At 38.3% G+C, this 22,460-nt stretch overlaps 1 protein-coding gene across 4 annotated transcripts in view; it reads left to right on the top strand.

Annotated features, from left to right (window-relative positions):
- The first annotated feature begins 14,773 nt into the window (after positions 1 to 14,773).
- Positions 14,774 to 22,460, top strand: part of EXOC1 (exocyst complex component 1) — a 62,747-nt gene continuing 55,060 nt past the window's right edge. For all 4 annotated transcript variants that reach the window (XM_072620814.1, XM_072620815.1, XM_072620816.1 and 1 more), the window contains exon 1: positions 14,774 to 15,003. The gene's annotated coding sequence lies outside the window, so the exon portion shown is untranslated. The remainder of the gene's footprint in view (positions 15,004 to 22,460) is intronic.

A 22,460-nucleotide genomic window follows, 5' to 3' on the forward strand; every position in this document is an offset into this window, starting at 1 on the left:
TCCTTCTCCAGCTCATTTTACAGATGAGGAACTGAGGCAAATAAGATCAAATGACTTGCCCATAGTCACACAGCTAGTAAATGTCTGAGGTCAAATTTAAACTCAGGAAGATGAGCCTTCCTGATTTCAGACCCAGCACACTATCCACTGTGCCCCTTAACTGCCTATGCATATACTATATAATGACTTTACACAAAGAAAATAGTGTAGAATTGGCCATCTCTAAGAAGCAGAACTTATTTTTGTGACTATTTTATCCTTTGTGAATTATGGATGTGCCACTTGGTAAGGAAGTTCAGATTATGAGTGATAAAGCTAACCACTTCCTATAGATATGTGATTGTTTTGTAAAGATGCTCATTTGTGTGATCTATTGTACCACCAAAAGAAATATAGCCTGGGGAAACGTTGATCCATATTGGTGCTATTTTCTCCTCTGTTTCTCAGTCAGCCTGTAAGCCAACAAACATGTATTAAGAGTTTACTCTGCCAGGTACTTTGATAAGAATCAAGGATACAAAAAATAAAACAAAATAAGACACTAGTACTGGAAAAGGAGGTGAAAAGAACTAGGAAAAGCCTCCTAAAGAAAGTGGAATTTGAGCTGAGTCTTGAAGGAAGCCAGAGAAGTTAGGAGGAAAAGCATTCCAGACATGGGGGATTTTTCCCATGAAAAGACATGGAGCTGGGAAATGAAGTGTCATGTGTGAGGAAAAATAGGCAACCAAGTGTTGGTGGTTTGTAGTATAGATGGGAATCAATTGTAAGAAAGACTAAAAAAGGTAGAAAGGGGCTAGGTAATGAATGGCTTTAAAGGTCAAACACAGTATTTTCTGTTCATTCCTGGAAGTAACAGAAAGCCACTGGAATTTATGGAACAGAGGAGATGACTTGATCAGATCTGCTTTACGAAAATCACTTTGGCACCTGAGTTGGACTGGGGAAGACATTATACAGGGAGACCAATGAGAAGGCTATTGTAATAGACCGAGTGAGAGGTGATAATCACACAAACTCGGGTGGTGATTATGTAAGTAGAGAGAAGATCCACACAGGAGATCTTGAGAAGGTAGAAATGAGCAGGTAGACAACAGATTGGAAACATGAGGTGAGTAAGAGTGATGAGTCAAAGTTATGAACCTCTCTAACTGGAAAAATGGTAGTGGTACATATTCTCACCAGTAAAAGGAAAGTAACAACTGGCATAGTGGATAGAGTACCGGGCTTGAAATCAGGAGAACTTGGGTGCAAATCTAGACCCTTTCTAGCTGTGTGACTCTAAATCCCTTAACCACTGAATCTCATTTTTCTCAACTGTACAATGGAGATAATAAAAGCACCTACCTCTCAGGGTTGTTGTAAGGATCCAGAAGGATATTTGTAAAGGTCCTAGCACAGCGCCAGACACATACTAGTTGCTTAATAAATAAATGTTTGTTTTCTTCTTCCAGAACAGAGGAGGATTTGGTTAAAAGGTAGTAAGTTCTATTTTGGATACATTAGGTTTGAGATCCCTATTCATTTCAATATAGCCAAAACAGTAAGTGATGCAAGATTAGAGCTTAGGAGAGAGGTTAGGACTGGATATATAAATCTGGGAATCCTCTACACAGAGATAATTAAATCTGTGGGAGATAATAAGATAACTAAGTAAGATAGAATATAGGAAAAAGAAAAGAAGACTCAAGACAAAAAGAGCCTTGGCAGAAACCAGTGTTTAGTGGATATGACCTAGATGGAGAACCGAAAAGGAGACTGAGAAGGAGTGACAGGACAAGTAGGAAGACAACCAGAAAATAATAGTCTCACAAAAAATGTAGAGAGGAGAGAGTAGCCTGAAGGAGAGAATGATCAATAGTGTCACATGCCTCTGAGACATCAAGAAAGATAAGGAGTGAAAGACATGAGTGATGGCAATTAAGCAATCACTAGTCACTTTGGCAAGAGCAATCTCCATTGAATGATGAGGTCAGAAGGCATATTGCCAAGGGTTTAGAAGTGAGTGCGTGAAAACAGATAAAATGAAGGCAGTGTAGACAGCTTTCCAAATGAGGTTAGCTGAGGAGAATACACATTTCAGATGATAACCAGCAGGATTTGTTGGATTGTGAAGTTTTTTAAGGATGGAAGAGGCAAGGATGTGTTTTTAGGCTGCAGGTAAAGAGACAGTAGATAGGAAAAGAATGAAGATTAAGAGAGAGTAAGAGATGATAGTAGGCATGACTAACTAGAGAAAATGGGAAGGCAGGGGATATGGATACATTTAGAGGAATTTATCTGGCCAAGAAAAGCTACCTTATTATACAAGACAGGTACAGGAGGTGATAAGGGAAGGAATCCAAGCGATATGAAATAGGGAGGAGAAGAAAAGAAGAAGCTCAAGGTGAATGGCTTCATATTTTTACATGTGAAGTAAAAGGAGAGATCCTCAGGTGACTGCATAGTGAGAGGGGGTCTCATAGGAGATCTGAACAGAGATGAAAACATTTGCAGTAGCCATCATAACAAATCGATTAAGGAGGTATAAAAGGATTTTCTTGTGGTAAGGAGGGGCCCAGTTGAGATTATATAACATAAATTTGAAGTGAATCCACTCATCATGGTTTTATGATCCTTCAACTCTGTTCAGCAGTACAAGAATAGGAGCTAAGGTGGCAGATGGTGGCAGTAATCCATGACTGAAGCATGGTATGACAAGATCATCAACAGAATAAGTGGACAAGGGACTCAAGAGGAGGACAGTGTGAAGTTGAACTATTTCACCAAGTGGGTCAAGATGAGGAAAGGAGGAAAGTGTAGCCAGTCCTGGGATGATGGCCTGTGGAAGAAATGAGGGATAGAGGTCACTGAAGGAAGAGCATCCTTTTCCTCCCCTTCCTTTACTATGATCATTGTTTTAGCTCTTTTCAGGATCAATTCTTAGCTAAACCAAAAATCCTGCTTTTGTGCAAACTCTTTACTCCTCTTTCACACTAGCAACTGAACTGAATTAGATCTCCTAAAGATCACAGTTAAGCATGACCTGTAGTCATCATTAAGGAAGAAAGAGACATGGATGTGTTTTTATGGCAGCAAGGATGGAGCCAGTAGATAAGAGAGAAACTTGGCTTCAGTTTTATTCTGAGTAATTACACTCATCCATGATTCCTCTCCACCTTACTATTTCTTTCCCCTCATCCACCCCATTAATCCCCCAAAGCAAACTGAAAATAAAATCTTATGTCCTTCTTTCTGTGGTTAAGGCACCTGTGGGTAAAACTAATGGGGGCTAATACAGTTGGAATCTCAGTTACTGAGAGGATTCCTAAAGTTCATTTATGAATGAACCAAAAGAAAAATCAAAATTCTAAAATGGGACTGGGGGCTGAAATTAAACACATGACAAGTTTCAAGGGACCATTCAAACTATTTTGCTATAATGGAACTTTGCTTTATTAAGAATTATTTCTGTCTCATTCCTTAACAGAAGATTTTTTAAAAGAATCAGATCAGAAATACATAAAGCATGAGGTTAATAAAATATTTTTAAACCAAAATCTTTATGATGAATAGCAAATACATTTAGTCAAGCAAAACAGTTCCCATGTTGTCTATGTCTATAAATCTGTGTCTCATTCTGCATTTTGAGCCCATTGTCATGGAGTTGATCAGTGTTTTTAAGTAATATATACTTTTATGGTATATTTTAACCTAGTCAAGGGGAAAGTCATAGACTGGAATAAAACACCTAGAGTCAAGAGCATGGGAAAGCAGGAGCAACAAGGAATTTATATACCTTGTCTGAGTTGCTAAAGGTCACTTGTGACCCTGGACAAGTCACTCTGAGAGGAAGCATGTCAGGGCAAGGAAGGAACTGAAAATGGTGAGTGTCAGATACTTGCTTCAATAGCTCTTCAGAGTATTTAACTGAAGATGAGGATTTGTTATTAAATGAACTATTTATTAATATTATTATTAACAATAGTTCTATCATTTCCATTGCACTCTATTCCAAACTATTTTTCCTCACAACCCTCTGGAAAAGTTTGTTGTTGTTGTTCAGTTGTTTCAGTCATGTCCAGCTCTTTGTAACCCTGTTTGGGGTTTTCTTGGCAAAGATACTAGAGTGGTTTGCCATTTCCTTCTCCAGCTCATAGTATAGATGAGGAAACTGAGACAAACAGGGTTAAGTGACTTGCGCAGGGTCACACAGCTAGTATGTGTCTAAGGCCAAATTTGAACTCACATCTTCCTAAGTCCAGGTTCAGTGTTCTGTCTTCTATACCACCCCTGGAAAAGTTAGCATCCCCATTTTACAAATGAAGAAATGAAGGCAAAGAAACCTGAAGTGAACTGGACAAGGTTCAGACTCTAGCTCTGCTGCTTACTACTTATTTAACTTTGGCCAAACCCTAGCCTCTCTGAGGTGCAGTTTCTTCCTCTGCATAATAAAAGGACTGAGACAGATAATCTCTAAAATCACTTACAGATCTAATCTTATGATCAGCATGAATAGCAAATATAGAATAGTGCTGAAATATGTTGGTCTCTTCATCCACTGCTGAGGTAGGTAGGTAGGACTTACCTTGCATTTTCACAGAACTCCCCCACAATACTTTGCTTTTCTAGTTAGTGACTCTCCTATCTCCTCTCCAGTCAGATAGCCAAAATTGCAAAATCAATAACCTGAACTTTACCCACAGTTCTAAACCAATAAACTCTTGGGGTAATTGCACACCTCTCCTAAATATAAAGTGCTTAGACTTTTTGGCAGCTATTTTTCTCTTATACATAGTCTTTTTTTGCTCATTTTCAAGATTATGACTGTTTTAGATAGGTGAAGTTGTCAGGAGTCTGACTACCAACTTCAATTCAGTATTAACTATTTTGTTGTTGTTCAGTTGCATAGCCATGTCACCAGGCTCTTCTATCTTCCATTATCTCCCAGTCTGTCCATGTTCATGTTTATTGTTTTCATGATACTACCTATCCATCTTATCCTCTACTGTTCCGTTTTCCTTTTGCCTTCAATCTTTCCCAACATCAAGGTCTTTTCCAATGAGTCCTGTCTTCTCATTATGTGGTCAAAGTTATTTAAATTTCAGCTTCAGTATTTGACCATTCAGTGAATAACCTGAATTAGTTTCTTTAAGTATTGACTGACTTGATCTTTTTACTGTCCAAAGGATTCTCAAGTCTTCTCCAGCACCACAATTCAAAAGTGTCAATTGTACAGCGCAGAGTTTTATTTATAGTCCAACTCTTACAATCACGCATATGGAAAAACCATAGCTTTGACTATATGAATCTTTGTCAGTCTCGTGATGTTCTCTGCTTTTTAGTATGTTGTCCAGATTTGCCATAGCTTTCCTTTCAAGGAGAAAGTGTCTTTTAATTTCATTACTGCAGCTGTTGTCTGCAGTGATCTTCGAGTTCAAGAACATAAAATCTGACACTGCTCCCATTTCTTCTCCCTCTATTTGTCAGGAAGTGATGGGACCAGTTTCCAAGATCTTAGGTTTTTTTTTTTAATGTTAAGCTTCAAGCCAGCTTTTACACTCTCCTCTTTCACTCTCATCAAGAGGCTTCTTAATTCTTCTTCACTTTCTGCCATCAGAGCAGTGTCATCTGCATATCTGAGATTATTGATATTTCTTCCAGCAACCTTAATTCTGGCTTTTGATTCATTAAACCTGACATTTCACATGATGTACTCTACATATAAATTAAATACATAAGGTGACAACATACACACTAGTCATTTTCCTTTTCAAATCTTAAACCAATCAATTGCTCCATATTTGGTTGTAACTGTTGCTTCTTGGCCCACATACAGGTTCTTCAAGAGACTAATAAGATCATTTGGTACTCCCATTTCTCTGTGGACTGGCCACATTTTCTTGTAATCCACAGAGTCAAAAGCTCTAGTGTAGTTACTGAAATAGAAGTAAATGTTTTTTCTTGCTTTGTCTATAATCTGGCAAATGGTGACAGTTTGGTCTCTAGTTCCTCTGCTCTTCAAAAACTGGCCTGTTTTGGTCATTCTCAGTGTTCATTACAATATACAGCAACTACTTACTTATGAAAAGTATTTTGAAAACTTTAAAGTACTAAATACATCATTTATTACTATGTAATCTTTTTAAATTAAAAATTATAGGTCAATAGGCTTTTTAGCCTACATGTTTATCTTACAAGTTGGAAATATACTAACCTACAGAGGCATATGAATTTATATTCTTCCCTTTGCTGTGAATCTCAGAGCAAACTAAATTCCCTTGGTAGAAGGAGGAGTTCCACATTATAGCATTCTGGAATCACAAAATGCTTTTCACCTGGGAGATACCTTAAAGATCAACTAGTCTAACCTCTTCTATCACTTAGTACACTAAAGCAGCAGGTGCTTATAATTACCAGAAAGCTACTTTTTTTTAACCTACTCTCAGTCAATAAACATTCATTAAACATTTACTATGTGCTAGGCCCTATGCTAAGTCCTAGGAACACAATGAAAAGCAGAAAATAGTCCTTGCTCTTAATGGGCTCACAATTTATAGAGGGAACAGCAAGCTTTGTGATGATAAAAAACCTGGAAACAAAGCAGATGCCCATGCATACACTCTGCACATACAAGATAAATATTGTGTATATAAAGAAAACCTATCAGTTTACTTTTTAATACAAATGGTAATATTAACAGCCCTCTATGTCAAATAGACATGTAATTTTTAACCCCAAGGAATATTTTTTAAACATAAAGTTTGAGGAAAGGGATTTCATAGCTATGTATTTGTTTACATTTTCCATGTTTTGCTTAAATTTTCAATGTGCATATCTGGGCTTGCCAAAAATGGAAGGTAAAAATGTAATTTCACTCCTCCCCATCCCACATGCTAATTATTTCCCCAGGCTGAAGAGGAAGAAATGCTTTCAAATAACTCCTCTTTTATTTCTTTTTGATTCAATATTGTTACTGTATAGGTCAAACAAAGAGAGAATCATTAGGCTCTGAATCCTTAGTCTGTTACATGAAAAATTTTGGCATGAAGCTCTCAGATCCTAGGACAAAGCTGTCATTCTGCTCCTATACGTCAATACTCCACAAAAGTTCCACAATATCTAAACTCTCACTGTGGCTTGCAGATAACCCCATGTTCTCAAAAGCTATGCCAATGGAATATAAACCCTGGCTGATTCTACTAAATTTAAAAAAAAATTTCAAGCTTGATCTTAATGACAGACTATGCCTGTTGCCTATGGACCAGCTTAGTTGAAGAAGGTACTAATAAGTTCATCACTAGTGAATGATGACTAGATAAGGCATTCTTTGGCTATAACAATTTATGTCACAACATGACTGAAAAAAAAGAATTGCAGGAGCAGAAAACTGGGAAAGAATTTTTACAACTAGTATCTGTGATAAAGGCCTCATTTCTAAAATATATAAAGAACCAAGTCAAATTTATAAGAACACAAGTCATTCCCCAATTGATAAATGGTCAAAGGATATGAAGAGGCAGTTTTCAGAAGAAGAAATTAAAGCTATCTATAGTCATATAAAAATGCTCTAAATCACTATTGATTAGAGAGATACAAATCAAAATAACTCTGAGGTATTACATCACTGTGGCTGGTTAACCACGGATTGGCTAACATGACAAAACAGAAAGACGATAAATATTGGAGAAGATGTGAGAGAGTTGGAACACTAATTCATTGTTGGTGGAGCTGTGAGCTGATCCAACCATTCTGGAGAGCAATTTGGAACTATGCCCAAAGGGCTACAAAAATGTGCATATCCTTTGACCCAGCAATATTGCTTCTAGGGCTGTATCCCAAAGAGATCATAAAAATGGGAAAAGGACCCATCCACATGTACAAAAATATTTATAGCAGCTTTTTGTAGTGGTGAAAAACTGGAAATCGAGGGGATGCCCATCAATTGGGGAATGGCTGAACAAGTTGTGGTATATGAATGTAATGGAATACTATTGTGCTATAAGAAATGATGAGCAGTCAGACTTCGGAAAAACCTGGAAAGACTTATATGAACTGGTGCTGAGTGAAATGGGCAGAACCAAGAGAACATCATACACAGCAACAGCCACAATGTGAGAGGACTGTTTCTGATAGACTTAGCTGTTCACAGCAATGCAAGGACCTAAAACATTCCCAAGGGACTCTTGAGGCAAAATGCCACCACATCCAGAGAAAAATCTATGGAACTGGACTGAAGAATGAAGCAGATCATTTTCTCTTGTGTTTTGTTTTGTTTTATGGTTTCTCCCATTCATTTTAATTCTTCTATGCAACATGACTAAGGTGAAAATGTATTTAATAGGAATGTATGTATAGAACCTATATAAGATTGCATGCCATCTTGGGGAGGGAATGGGGAGGGAGGGGAAGGAGAGAGAGGGAGGTGAAAAAATGTAAGCTATATGGAAGCGATTGCAGAAAACTGAAAACAAATAAAATAATTTTTTAAAAAGAAAAAATATGTTTAATAAGAATGTTTGTGTAGAACCCATATAAGATTGCATGTCACCTTGGGGAGGGAGGGGGAGAAAATTTACAACTCATAGAAGTGATGGTTGAAAACTAGAAAAAAAAATTAAATATTTTTAAAAAAGGAAAATAATAACAAAAACAAATTTTATTGATAGACTCTGGATTAGTCAAAGAAAGATTCAGTGTATTCTTAGGCCTACTCAGCTATGATCAATATAATTTTCATTCAGTAGAAAAAAAAAGGGTTCCAGGGACATGTATAATCCATTCAGTATTGTAAATACAGTAGAAAGTAACTGGAGAAGAAAGAAGAGAAGAGAAATAAACAAAGAGTGATCAGGTGAGAGAATAATCAGAGAAGGACAGCCGACGTCTTCTAGTATCTCCACTGTATTCTCTCCATAGGTTTATTCAATTTACTAATAGCAACTTTTAATCATAAATATTATTAATAGGAATATTAGTTCTATGAATGCAATGACTGCTTTTCATTTTGGTATTGTGTCCTAGAGCCTGGCCTGTGATAGTTTTTTGTAAATCAATGCCTGTTTTCAATAAGAAGAAAGCTCCACATACATCAAAATATTTATAGCAGTACTTTTTGTACTTTATATTTTGTATTTAGTGAAGAATTGGAAACAAAACAGGTGACCATAGATTGTGGAATGACTAAACAAATTGTAGTACATTAATATAATGGAATATTTTTAAATAATATTTTCCCAATTACAATGTAATGAAATAATACTGTACTATAAGAAATAATATGTTTACCTGTCAGATTTATGACTAAGGGAAGAGTTTATGATCAAATAAGAGACAGAGAGCATTATGAGATGTAAAATGGATGATTTTGATTATATTAAATTAAAAAAAGTTTTATACAAAAAAAACCAATGCAGCCAAGAAAGCTGGAGAGGAAAATTTATAGCAAGTATCTCTGAAAAAGGTCTCATTTCTCAAAAATATAAAGAACTGAGTCAAATTTATAAGAATATAAGTCATTCCCCAATTGATAGATGGCCAAAGGATATGAACAGGCAGTTTTCAGATGAAGAAATCAAAGCATTCATATGAAAAAATGCTCTATTGATCAATATTTATTGATATTGAAAATTAATGCTGATATTTACATTGAAAAAATTACTACTGATTAGAGAAATGGAAAATAAAACAACGCTGAGATACCACTTCACACCTATCAAACTGGCTAATATCACAGGAAAGAAAAATAATAAATGTTGTAGGGGATATGGGAAAACTGGGACAAAAATGTACTGCTGGTAAAATTGTGAACTCATCCAGCCACCCTGGAGAGCAATGTGGAACTATGCCCAAAGGGCTACAAATCCATGCATGCCCAGCAAGACCACTACTAGGTCTGTATCCCAACATCCTTTTTTAAAGGAAAGGATCTGTAGCAGTTGTTTTTTGTAACAGCAAAGAATTGGGGAATGATCCAACAGCTGCGTTATATGATCATGATGAGATACCATTGTGCTATTGTAAATGGCAAGCAGGATGCTTTCAGAAAAACCTAGAAAGAGTTACATGAACTGATGAAGAATGAAATGAACAGAGCCATGAGAACATTGTATACTGTGACAGCAATTGCATGGTGATAAACTGTGAATAATTTAGCTATTTTCAGCAATACAATGATCCAAAACAAATCCAAATCCAAACAGGATGAAAAATGCTATCCACCTCCAGAGAAAGAACTGACAGAGTCAAATCAAAACATACTACTTTTTACTTTTTTTCATGGGTTTATTTGGTCTGTTTTTTCTTTCACAACATGTTTTACATGATTACACATGTATAGCCTATATCAAGCTGTTTGCCATCTTGGAGAGAAAAATTTGGAACACAGAATTTTTAAAAAGGGAATGTTGAAAATTGATTTTATATGTAATTAGAAAAAAATTATTAAAAAATAAATGATAAATAAATCAACCAAAAAAAAAAAAGAAATTACATGTGTGATAAATACAGAGAAGCCTGGAAAGATCTATATGAACTAATGCAGAGTAAAACACGTAAGCCAAAAAAACCAACATATACAGTAATTAATGTAAATCGAAAGAACAGACAGTAAAAAAGTAAAAAGTGAATATAAAATTATATAGATCAAGTGGGACTTGAATAAAGAAATATGAGAGGATGCACATCCCTTCCCACAGGTGTTACACATGGCACATGTTTTGAGATTTTTTTCAATGTATCTTCCAGTTGTGCTGATTTTTTTCCACTTTAAAAGAAATACTATTAGTTATATGGAATAGCTCTCTAGGAAGAAGAGGGGGAAGAACACTGGGAATAACCATGATAATGTAAGAAACAGAAGACATCAATAAAAGCTTATTGTGTTATAAATCATTTTGTAATAATATGTTGTAAGTAACATTTTATAAATAAATTATTTCCAGAAACAAAAGTATTGACAATGTTATAGTTTAAACATTGATTCTTAAGCAAGCAGTCAGTAAGCCCCTTGAGGCTTTTTGAGAACCACTATTCTAAAAGAGTCTTGGTTCAGAACCATGGACTGCTCTACTCAGAAATAATAGATAATTGTAAAATATCATGTTGCCATTATGATATCACTATCTTCCATATTCTTAGTCTCATAAAGACAGATCACGAAAATCATAGAGTTTCAGAGTGGATATCTTAGGGGTGGTTACTGTTCAGACGTTTTTAGTTGTATATGACTCTTCAGGACCCCATTTGGGGTTTTCTTGGCAAAGATACCGGACTGGTTTGCCATTTCCTTCTCCAGCTCATTCTACAGATGAGGAAACTGAGACAAATAGGGTTAAGTGACTTGCCCAGGGTCACAGTTAGTAAGTATCTGAAGCTGGATTTGAACTTAAGAAAATGAATCTTTCAGACTTAAGCACTATGGTGCCACCTAGTGCCCACTTTGGGGATAATCTAGTTCAAGTATTATCTAAGCAGGAATCTCCTCTAAGATACACCCCACCAATACTCATCCAGCCTCTACGGGAATACTCCTAGTGATGACAATGCTAATCTAGCTTCTAGAGTTCTCTTATTTATAGATATGTCTGGCTTTTTCTGAATGGCTTCTATCTTGCTGTTTAAAATACTTTATAGATGTTATCTAAAATGTTCACAAAAATCACTTAGACGGCAGTACTTGTTACCCGTATTTAGTGGAGAAGCTGACCCTCCTTAGGAATATGCTTTTATATAACAGTTACAATATAGTTTTTAAAAAGAATTATGTAGTGGTAAAGAAGTAGTCTGGTAAAGTGCATAGAAAGGCAGCCTCAGAGGCAGGAAGTCCTAGAGTCCCTGACTCTGACACATATAGGTTGGCTGACCCTAAGCAAGTCATTGAAATTCTTAGTGGCCTGGACAACTGTAGAAGACTGTACAGGGAAGAAAAGGTGCCGATTTGTATTGGTAAAGGGTGTTAACAACCTCAACTTGAGTTCCCAACTTTGTTGTGGTTTGTTTTTTGCCTTTCCTTGTATCCCCAGCACTCACCACAACCCCTGGAACATTAATAAATGTTTGTTGACTGTTGACTGAATGAATGAAATCAGAGGGGTGGTTCAGCCCATGTAGTGACATTGCATTCATATTTGCAATAAAGTCTAAAATTACCATAAAATACATCAAAGTTTGGGTCCCTTCCCCCATCCCATCTCATGACATTTACAAATAAATAATTCTATAAACCGCACTGTCTTATTGTTTCAAGGAAGTTATGTACTGCTTCCAGTGACATCAGTACTCTGACATCTGTGAAAATCTTCCTTCCTTAAGCAGATACATAGATAAATGAAGAATGCTAGGAAGTCTTTTAGCTTTCATGAAAGTGAACAATGCTAAAAATTTGAAGCGTAAAAAAGAAATGTAAAGAAAACAATTCCCAGGAAAAATGATAAACTCATAATTTTATACTCCTTAAGGGACTTCAGCCACCTGTTTCAACCAACAATCAAATGGAGTTTGAATAAGGGACTCAAAGGGGGCATGAACAGATTTGTAGAGTTGGACTTGTTTCTACAGGGAAAGAGATAAAATAAGCCCCCTTTCCTCATTCTGAAAGGTCATTCCGTAAGCCCAAAGGGCTTGGCACAATATCTCCATCTACCCATATTTTCATTCTTGTTAATCCTGAAGCCACCAAGCAAGTCAAGCAAATCTCCAAGGCAGCATGCTGATGGTAGATAGCAGACTACCAGGAAAAAAAATGTTGTTTCATAGGTCAAATGCCTGATTGTACTCTGAAGTAATATGACCTGCTTACTCAATTGTTTGCCAGGACCCTCACACCTCTGTCCCATTGTGTGAATTTGTGTAGATTGTGGATTGTCTGGGGAGAAACTTGCTCTCAGAAATGATAGGAAAGGACATTGTTGATTTCAAGAACCTTTATTTAAACTTCTTGGGCATTTTAGAGACAGACTCTCTATTCCAATAAATATTACTGATAGCAAAATTAATTAATCTCAGGTACAAAATTACAACTGAGGGAATGGATTGGAGGCAGATTTCTAATGACTCTTCCAGTTCTAAAATTCTACTTTATCCATGGTATAATTTACACAAATTTATGTTCATTTGTATAAGGATGGAGGTCTTTCCACTGCATTGCTGCCTATTCCTGCTTTTTAACTCTCCTTTCCTCCTTCATCATTAATAAATAAAATTGAATTTGGAATAAGACTGTCTGGGTTCAAATTGTGACCTTCTCATCTATAAAAGGAAGCTGTTAAGACTTACATCTACAAAATAGGTATAGAACTTAATGTTTGCTGCATGAGGGAATGCAAAACTGGGCACATTTTAAATCAGCCAGTTAACTAAATCCAAAGATCCCATTTTATATAGAGCATTAGGGATATAAAAGAGGTATAAGATATACAAAGTGCTTTGCAAACCCTAAAGTCTATATAAATGCCAACTATTATAGTTTCTGCCCTTTAGATTTTTCTACTTATAGAAATGATAAAAAATAAAATAATAATAAAAAGCAACATTTGAAATGTCAAACACCTATTACACAGAATTCTACTACCTGATAAAATAATTGAGTTAGTCTGTTGAAGGGCAGAACTCAGATACAAAAAAGAACATGAAGGAAGCACTGTAGTCCAGAGGCTAGACTAAATGTCATTGATCCCTGAAAACAAGGGATTCTTTTAATTTTATCCTCAGAACAACTTCAGGGATAAACAACATTAAAGGTCGCCTAGGAGTTCTTCTGGATATATGTGTGTACAGCACACATAGACAGACCAGAGAGAGAGAACAAGGGTGCGCAGACAAAAGCATTGGCAGTGAACCTCCAGTTGGAGAGCCCTTCCCATTCCAAAAGATAAGTGGTAACATCAAGTGATGGATAAGCAGTGAGGTTGGACTGAGGTCCTCTCAGTGCAAAGGAGGGTCTTTAGTCCCAGAAAAAAGTGATCTTTACCTGACGGACCACAGCAAGGATTCAGCCAACAAGGCGAAAAGGTGTTTTCTGCGGTGAGGAACAAACTCCTTTGATCATGTGATAAGTAAAGCATAGGGAATTTGCCTGAGGTGAACAGAGCTTGAGTAGACCAGCATGCCATGTTGTCAACCGAGGTCTGACGTAGAATTTGAACCTTGATCCTCCTGATTCTAAATCTACCCCCATCTCATGTGCCCCCAAAAGAACAAATCACTCAACAAAATTAAAAAGAAACTGGCAAAATAAGTATCTCTGTTTAAATTTCAGACCTTAGGCAAAGAACATCTCAAAGCTTCAGTCACCATAATGCTTTCCTGTAAATCCCACGAGGGCAAAGGCGTGTTTTTTTTAATCTTTGTAGGTGCAGCACCTCGTCCAGTGCTTTACACAAGGTAGATACAATACTTAATGTAACTTAGTAACATTCTGAGTGTCTCAGCGAATGAAACATTGTAGCCATCTGTGGTACAGCCCCCGTAGGAGCAAGTTTCCTCATTCAACTGGAAGACCCCAAATCCATCAACAAGTGAGGTGCCAAGCGATGGGGAATTAAAGACAAAAAGGAAACAGTCCCAGCCTTCAAGGAGCTTACATCCTGAGGCAGAGGGGTTTGGGTTTAAATTTTCACTAGCAAATTGAGCTCTCCCTTTAATTATTTAAAAATATTATTCTGAGAGGGTGACTACAGATTTCCCAAAGGTGCCCCGTTCCAGGGCGAAGTGACCAGAAGTCCACGGGATAGAGGGCCTGCCCCAGACCCCGCCCCCTCCCGGGTCTCCCAGCCTCGTCCCTATTGGTTCGCTCTGTGTTTGTCTGCGTCTCTCTCTGCCTCTCCCTCCCTCCCTCTCTGTGGTTCCTCCTTCCGGCTTGACTCCCGATCACGTGACCGGATGTAGGAAATGGGCGGGGCCGGAGCTTTTCCGCAGCTTCCTGGAGAGACGGAGCCCGAGGGAGAGAGAGAGAGCTCTCCGGCTAACTGCCGCGTCCTCGGCCCCAGCCCGGTGCCCTCACGGAGGAGCCTGCCCGGCGCGGCTCGGGTAAGGGGGAGGCGGAGGCCGCGGCCTGTGCGCGGTGACTTGGGAAAGGGCCGTGGTCGCCCCTCGGGGCCGCTCCTCTCCCGGAGAGACGCGGCCGTCATCTCCCCGGCGTCGCCCCTGCCCTGCCCCCCGCGCGGGCCCGGAGGGGAGCGTTCAGGCCGCGCCTTCTCCGCTCCTGCTCCGCGCGGGCCTGGGTCCGGGGCTTAGCTTCCTGACAGGATAATGGTCATTTTTGTCGTTCAGCGTCCTCCTGACCCCATTTGGGGCGTTCTTGTCAGAGATACCCGAGTGGTTTTTGCCATCTCCTCCTCTGACTCATTTTACAGATGAGGAAACTGAGGCAAACAGGGTGAAGTGACCTGGGTCACACAGCTAGCCATTGTCAGAGGCCAGATATTTTTTCTCGTACCTCCAGAGTCTTCCTTTTCCACTGAGCCCTGCAGGGAGTTAACCTGAGATCAGTGGACACCTCTCCCACAGGGATCTGCGGATCAGTTTTAGGGGGACCTTGAACTTGGATATGGGGGAAAAGAACCTGCATCTTTATTTTCACTAACCTTCATCTGAAAATTAGTATCTTCTTCTATTATAAATTTTTAAAATAAATTCTGGGAAGGGATACATGGGTTTCAGCAGATTGCAAAAGATGTTCACACAAAAAAGGATTACGAATTCCTGCTCTAGAGCATGTCTGGGTTTTCCCTTATGTGAGTGCATCCTGAATTCTCCACTCTCCCTGCAGCAAAGAAGGAATGATGCGTGGTTCCCGCAAATGTTCCCTGGCAAAAGTGAGTGGTGGCCAGCGCACAGAGTAGGAGTCAAGAACCGGGGGTTCTAACCTGGTACTGCTGCTATCCCACAGCAAATGTAATTGGTCTTGGATGGGTCCCTTGGCCTCTCAAAGACCCCAGTTTCCTCATGTTTGAAATGAAGGAGTTAGATACTCTTTGGCTCTAGCTAGAAACGTTTGTTGTATTACCAGAGTTGTACTATTCCAGAGGCCAACTGAGTATTTTTACCTTTGGAGTAATTTGTAATTTTCCTGTTTTTCCAGCTGAGTAGGAAAACACTATCTCCTGTTTAAATTGCATGTCCTCCACGAGATCTATTTTCTCATTTGTTTCATAACTAATTAGAATCAGTAATTATTACAGGTAGAAGGCACCTTAGAATTCATCTAGTACAAACCACTTATTTTACAGAAGAGAAAACTGAAACTCAGAGATTTTGTAAGTTGCCTAAGGTCTTACATTGAAGTAGTGGGCAGTCAGGTCTAGAATAGAGATCTCCTGATAAAATTCCTGCTAGTGTGCCATATTGACTATGGGGAAACCTTTTAGCCTTCTTACCATTATTCACTTTAAACCAAATCAACAAGTATTTATTGATCATCTTCTATATGCCCAGCATTGTACAAGACTCCATTTAGGTACCTTTTTGACTGTGGGCAAGTCACTTCATTTCTCTGGACCTGTTTCTTCATCTATAAATTAAAAAGTTGGACTAAACTATCTCTCAGATCCCTTCCAGCTAAAAATCTGCAGTCCTAAATACCAGACAGTTTCTGCCTTCAAAGAATCTTAGGGTATAATTGAGGAGTTAAGACAAATAAATGAAATACATACAGAAAAATACTTAAAGGATCCTTAGTTTCCTTAGTGACAGGCATTAGCTCTTCCAGGACAGACTACAACTTCTCTGTCCTAGCTGTGGTGTTTGAAGTACTGTAGATAAAAAAAATGTATGTGGTAGCTAAGCTGGCATTCAGGGTCTCCTTACTTAGCTATGCTAGTCTTCAGTTGACAGAAATACAGAAGAATAGCCAGACTTCCATTTGATGCCAGACCTGCCAGAGTTTACATTCCACAAACATAGAGAGCTTAGAGTCACCTCTGTGCCATGAGGAGGTATCAGATTAAGATTTTAGTGGAAAGAACAATATGATTAAGTGGCAGATTGTATAGTACATTAAATACTAGAGAGATCTAAGGGAAAAATCAACATGGGCTGGAATAGTACTAATTGATATTGGGTAGACCAGGAAGCGTCTCTAGGCCTTAGTTTCCTTACCTGTAAAATGAGAGTTGGACTGGGTGACATCTAAGATCATTCTAGTTCTAAGTCTTTGATTTATGATCCATTTGGACTTGGCTTCAGGGAAGAGCTATGACTCCAGTTGGATTTTGAAGAATGGTTAGAATTTGAATAGATGGTTGTAGTAGGGAATGAATGAATGAGTGAAGTACTTAATATGTGAAAAGCACTGTGCTACAAGCTACAAAAGCACTGGGGATACAAATATAAAAGTAAAACAGTCACTACTTTCAAGGAGCTCACATTCTAATGGGAGAGAACATATGTAGATTTTACCAATGTCAGATGACAAGGTCCCATGATCCTTAGGATGAAGTGGCAAAGCAGATGCTAATACTTCTTTAATGATATTTCCATTGATAAAATCAGATCATTTTGTGATGTTGAGACATTTGACAGGGCCAAGGACTTTGGTGGCAAGAACTTTCTTTTCTAGGTCTTTTAAACACCTGGCACACCTATAGGAACAGTTGTCAAACTGAATCTCCGCAAGGGTGGCTTTCCAGAATGATGGTTGTGGTCACCAAGCTGGAAGCATTGCTATTCCCAGGCTCTTAGGTTCAGGATCCTAGGTGTCTCCACCAGGGTCTGAGAAGGGATGATAGTCAATATAATGGTGGTGGTTTAACATGCCTCTTATCTTTCCTTCAGGGTGTCACATTGCTGCGTGACATGCCTTCTGTGAGAGTGACAGTTGGTGGAAATGACCCCTTCTCCAAAGGGGTCATTGGATGATACAACCATAATCAGATATGAAAGCAGGACTGGTGGCCTGGGGGCTTTTCTGCTTTCAGAGATCCTGTGCTCATTTTGGTCTGCACTTTTGCTAGTGGTTGTGGGGAATGTAGCTCCCTTCTTCACAATGTTTTATAAGAACAAATATACAAAGGAAATGAAAGTGGGAATAAGAATGAGGATATTGAGAGTTCCAATCATGAAATAAAGAGATAATTTAAATACATAGGACATGTCAGATTATAGGTGGTTTGAAATGTGTAGATAAGAGCTCAGATTTACTCATGTAACGTCTGTGTTCATCCTTCGTTTTCAAAGAAGACCATGACAACAGAGAAATGATGACATGACTTGCACTTGACTTTGTTTTGAGTTAGGGAGGGCTACGCAGGTCACCAGCCTCACTTCCCCTCCTGGGACGTCTGGATCCAGTGACCAGATATTCATTACTCCTGTAATGAATGGGAAACCATTGAAGGTGGAGCAAAGGAGTGGTGTGATGAAAGTTGTGTTTTAGGAAAGCATTTATTAGTAATATAGTAAGAGTGGAAAGGGCAGGTCAAGAGTGGGATAATAACTGATAATACAGTTTGCTTGGAGTTTAGATAGTATGAAATTAGACTGGAAGACTAGGTAGAGATAGGGTTTTGTTGTTGTTTGTTTTTTTAAAGACTTGGATGCTGTAACATTGCCACCAGTATTATTCTGTAGGCAATAGGGAACCACTTAAGACTTTGAGCAAGGGCATGACAGAAACAGACTTGTATGTTAAGATTACTTTGGAAGCTGTATGAAGGTCTTCCTTGAGACAGGAAGACCAATTGGGAAGATATAAGGATAGTTTAGGAAAAAAGGCAATGAAAACTTGAATTAGGATAGCAGAAATACACAAAAGAAGAGGAATTTGAGAAGAATTTCTGAGATAAAATCACCAGAACTTGATAACTGGCTGAGTTTGGAAGGTTTAGTCAAAGAGAACTAAAAGATTTTGAGCATAGTGGTAGCATCCAAAGAGATAGGGGCCTCTATGATCTCTTGAAGATCTCTCCAACTCTAACGAGTTTTAAGGCTTTGAAACCCCCAATTAAATGACAACTTCTTAGACTCTGGTAAAGTTTGTGATTGCTCAGTGAGATGGGTAATATCAACTCTTAGGAAACTGAAACATGGATGGACAGAGGATACTTGGTCAATGGGAAAGCCAATAAATTCTAGCTCTGCTTCTTCCCAATGAAATCTGGAGAAGAGAAGTGAAGTCAGCAGTTTCCAAGGCCAGAAGTGCCATTATCTTGTAATTAGGACAGTGAAGCCCAACGGGAACTATAAAGGTTTGTTAGGGTTCTTTTTTGAAAAGCAATGATCTAACCCTACTTCGTGTCATTTAAAGATTTTTTTTAACACTTTAGTCATCTATTTACATAGCTAGAAAAACTTGTTTTTTAAAAAAATTAGTATACAAAATGGCAACCTTGAAAAATAAGAATAAGGTTGAGTAAGGATATATTTTAGAGATGTTTTGAAATACTATTATAAAATATTTTCTTGAGAGGTGGAGCCAAGATGGTGGAGTAGAAACACCGCTATAAAAGAACCTGCTGTAGCTCTGCCCACATAGCTTGTAAAATACCTGTAAAAAATGACTCTAAACAAATTCTAGAGCAACAGAAGCCACAAAATGACAGGGTGAAAGAGATTTCCAGCCTAAGACAGCCTGGAAGGCCAACAGTATTGCACTGGGCTCAGAGCAGAGCGCAACCCAGCTTGGGCCATGCAGCAAGGTCAGGACTAGAGCAGGCTTCAGGGCATGGAATCACAGGTAGCAGCTGTGGTTCCCAGATTTCTCAACCCACAAATGCCAAAGACCACTTCAAAGGTCAGTGAGAAAGCTATTTCTCCTGGATGAGAGGGGTGTGCAGTCTAATCCCAGCCCGGGCCTCAGGGCAGCAGCCACTGTGGCAGCAGTATCCGCTTTTAGAGCCCTCAGCCTAAAGACCCTGGGGGAATTGAGCAGCTGGTCTGAGTCTCAGTCCTGAGTGGTGGTCCTGGGATGAGGAGGAGCACTGACCTGTTGGAGCTGATGGAGGCTCTGGAGAGGGAATCCTACTCGCAGATCCTGGGCAGAAAAGAGTACTTGTGGTTGCTCCCAGAGCAGACACAGCCCAGGAGAGGGTTTAATTCTCACTTGATTGTGCCACCTTGGAGGAACTGAGAACTTACAGGTCCCTAAAGTATGCCCTCTACTTGACAGGGGACTCAAAAGTTAAATAACTAGCTGGGAAAATGCCCAAAAAAGGGAAAAAAATAAGGCTAATAGAAGGTTACTTTCTTAGTGAACAGGTATTTTTTCCATTCTTTTGGATGAAGAACAAAGCATACCATCAGAGGAAAACATAAAAGTCAGGGCTTCTACATTCAAAACCTCCAAAAACATATGCAGTGGTCTCAGGCCATGGAAGAGTTCAAAAAGGATTTTGAAAATCAAGTAAGAGAGGTGGAGGAAAAATTGGGAAGAGAAATGAGAGTGATGCAAGAAAATTATAAAAAGTGAATCAATAGCTTGCTAAAGGAGACCCCCCAAAATATGCTAAAGATAATAGCACCTTTAAAAATAGACTAACCCAAATGGCAAAAGAGATCCAAAAAGCCAATAAGAAGAAGAATGCTTTAAAAAGCAGAATTAGCCAAATGGAAAAGGAAGTTCAAAAGCTCACTGAAGAAAATAGTTCTTTAAAAATTAGAATGGAGCAGAGGGAAGCCAATGACTTTGTGAGAAACCAAGAAATTATAAAACAAAACCAAAACAATGAAAAAATAGAAGACAATGTGAAATATCTCATTGGAAAAACAGCTGACCTGGAAAATACATCCAGAAGAGATAATTTTAAAAATTATTGGTCTACCAGAAAACCATGATCAAAAAAAGAGCCTAGACCTTATCTTCCAAGAAATTATCAAGAAAAACTGCCCTGATATTCTAGACCCAGAGGGTAAAATAAATATTGAAAGGATCCATCAATCACCTCCTGAAAGATATCTGAAAAGAAAAACTCCTGGGAATATTGTAGCCAAATTCCAGAATTCCCATGTCAAAGAGAATATATTGCAAGCAGCCAGAAAGAGACAATTCAAGTATTGTGGAAATACAATCAGGATAACACAGGATTTAGCAGCATCTACAATAAGGGATCAAAGGGCTTGGAATATGATATTCCAGAGGTCAAGGGAGATAGGATTAAAACCAAGAATCACTTACCCAGCAAAACTGAGTATAATACTTCAAGGGAAAAAGTGGTCTTTCAATGAAATAGAGGACTTGCAAGCATTCTTGCTGAAAAGACCAGAGCTGAATAGAAAGTTTGACTTTTCAAATATAAGAATCAAAAGAAACATGAAAATGTAAATAGGAAAGAGAAGCCTTAAGAAATTCATTAAAGTTAAACTGTTTGCATTCCTACATGGAAAGATGTTATTTATAACTCATGAGACCTTTTTCAGTATTAGGGTAGTTAGAGGAAACACATATATATGGATGGATGGATGGATGGATGGATGGATATGTATGTATGTGTATATTATATATGTGTAGGTATGTATATGTACGTGTGTGTGTATGCATCGACAAAGAGCACAGGGTGAGCTGAATATGAAGGGAGAATATCTAAAAAAATATATACTGTTGAATGGAATGTACTAGGAGTAAGAGAAAGGGAAAGGTAGAATGTAGCAAATCATCTCATACAAGAGGGAAGAAAGAACTTTTATAGTGGAGGGGAAGAGGGGGGAGATGAAAGGAAATAAGTGAGCCTTACTCTCATGGGATTTGGCTTAAGAAGGGAATAACACGCAGTCAATTGGATATGGAAATCTATTTTACCCTGCAGGAAGGCAAGGGGGAAGGGGACAGGAGAGGGAAGGTAATAGAAGAGATACCAAATTGGGGAAAGGGATAATCAGAAGCAAACACTATTGTGGGAGGACACATCAGGGAAGAGAATGGAATAAGTGAAGGGCAAGATAGGACAGAAGGTAATGTGGTTAGTCTTTTACAACATAACTATTTTGGAAGTGCTTTACATTGTTACATATGAATGACCTATATTGAATTGCTTGTTTTCTCAATGAGGGTGGGTGGGGAGGGAGGGAGAGAATGTGGAACGGAAAGCTTTTCTTTTTTTAATTATTTTATTTGTTTTCAGTGTTCCACAATCATTTCCATATATCTTAGATTTTCCCCCTCCCTCCCCAAGATGGTGTGCCATCTTCTATAGGTTCTACACATACATTCCTTATTCAATACATTTTCACCTTAGTCATGTTGAATAGAAGAATTAAAATGAATGGGAGAAACCATAGAATAAAGCAAGACGTAATACAGAAGTACATGGTCTACTTTATTCTGCAATCCAGTTCCATAGTTCTTTCTCTGAATGTGGAAGGCGTTTTGTCTCAAAAGTCCATTGGGAATTTTTTAGTTCCTTGCTTTTCTATGAAGGGCTAAGTCTACCAGAAAAATTCCTCACACACTGTAGTTGTTTGTGTGTACAAAGTTCTCCTGGTTCTGCTCCTTTTACTCAGCATCTGTTCATATAAGTCTTTCCAGGCCTCTCTGAAGTCTTCCTGTTCATTTG

This window comes from Notamacropus eugenii, chromosome 6, assembly GCF_028372415.1.
Source record: "Notamacropus eugenii isolate mMacEug1 chromosome 6, mMacEug1.pri_v2, whole genome shotgun sequence".
In the NCBI taxonomy this organism is placed as follows: Eukaryota; Metazoa; Chordata; class Mammalia; order Diprotodontia; family Macropodidae; genus Notamacropus; species Notamacropus eugenii.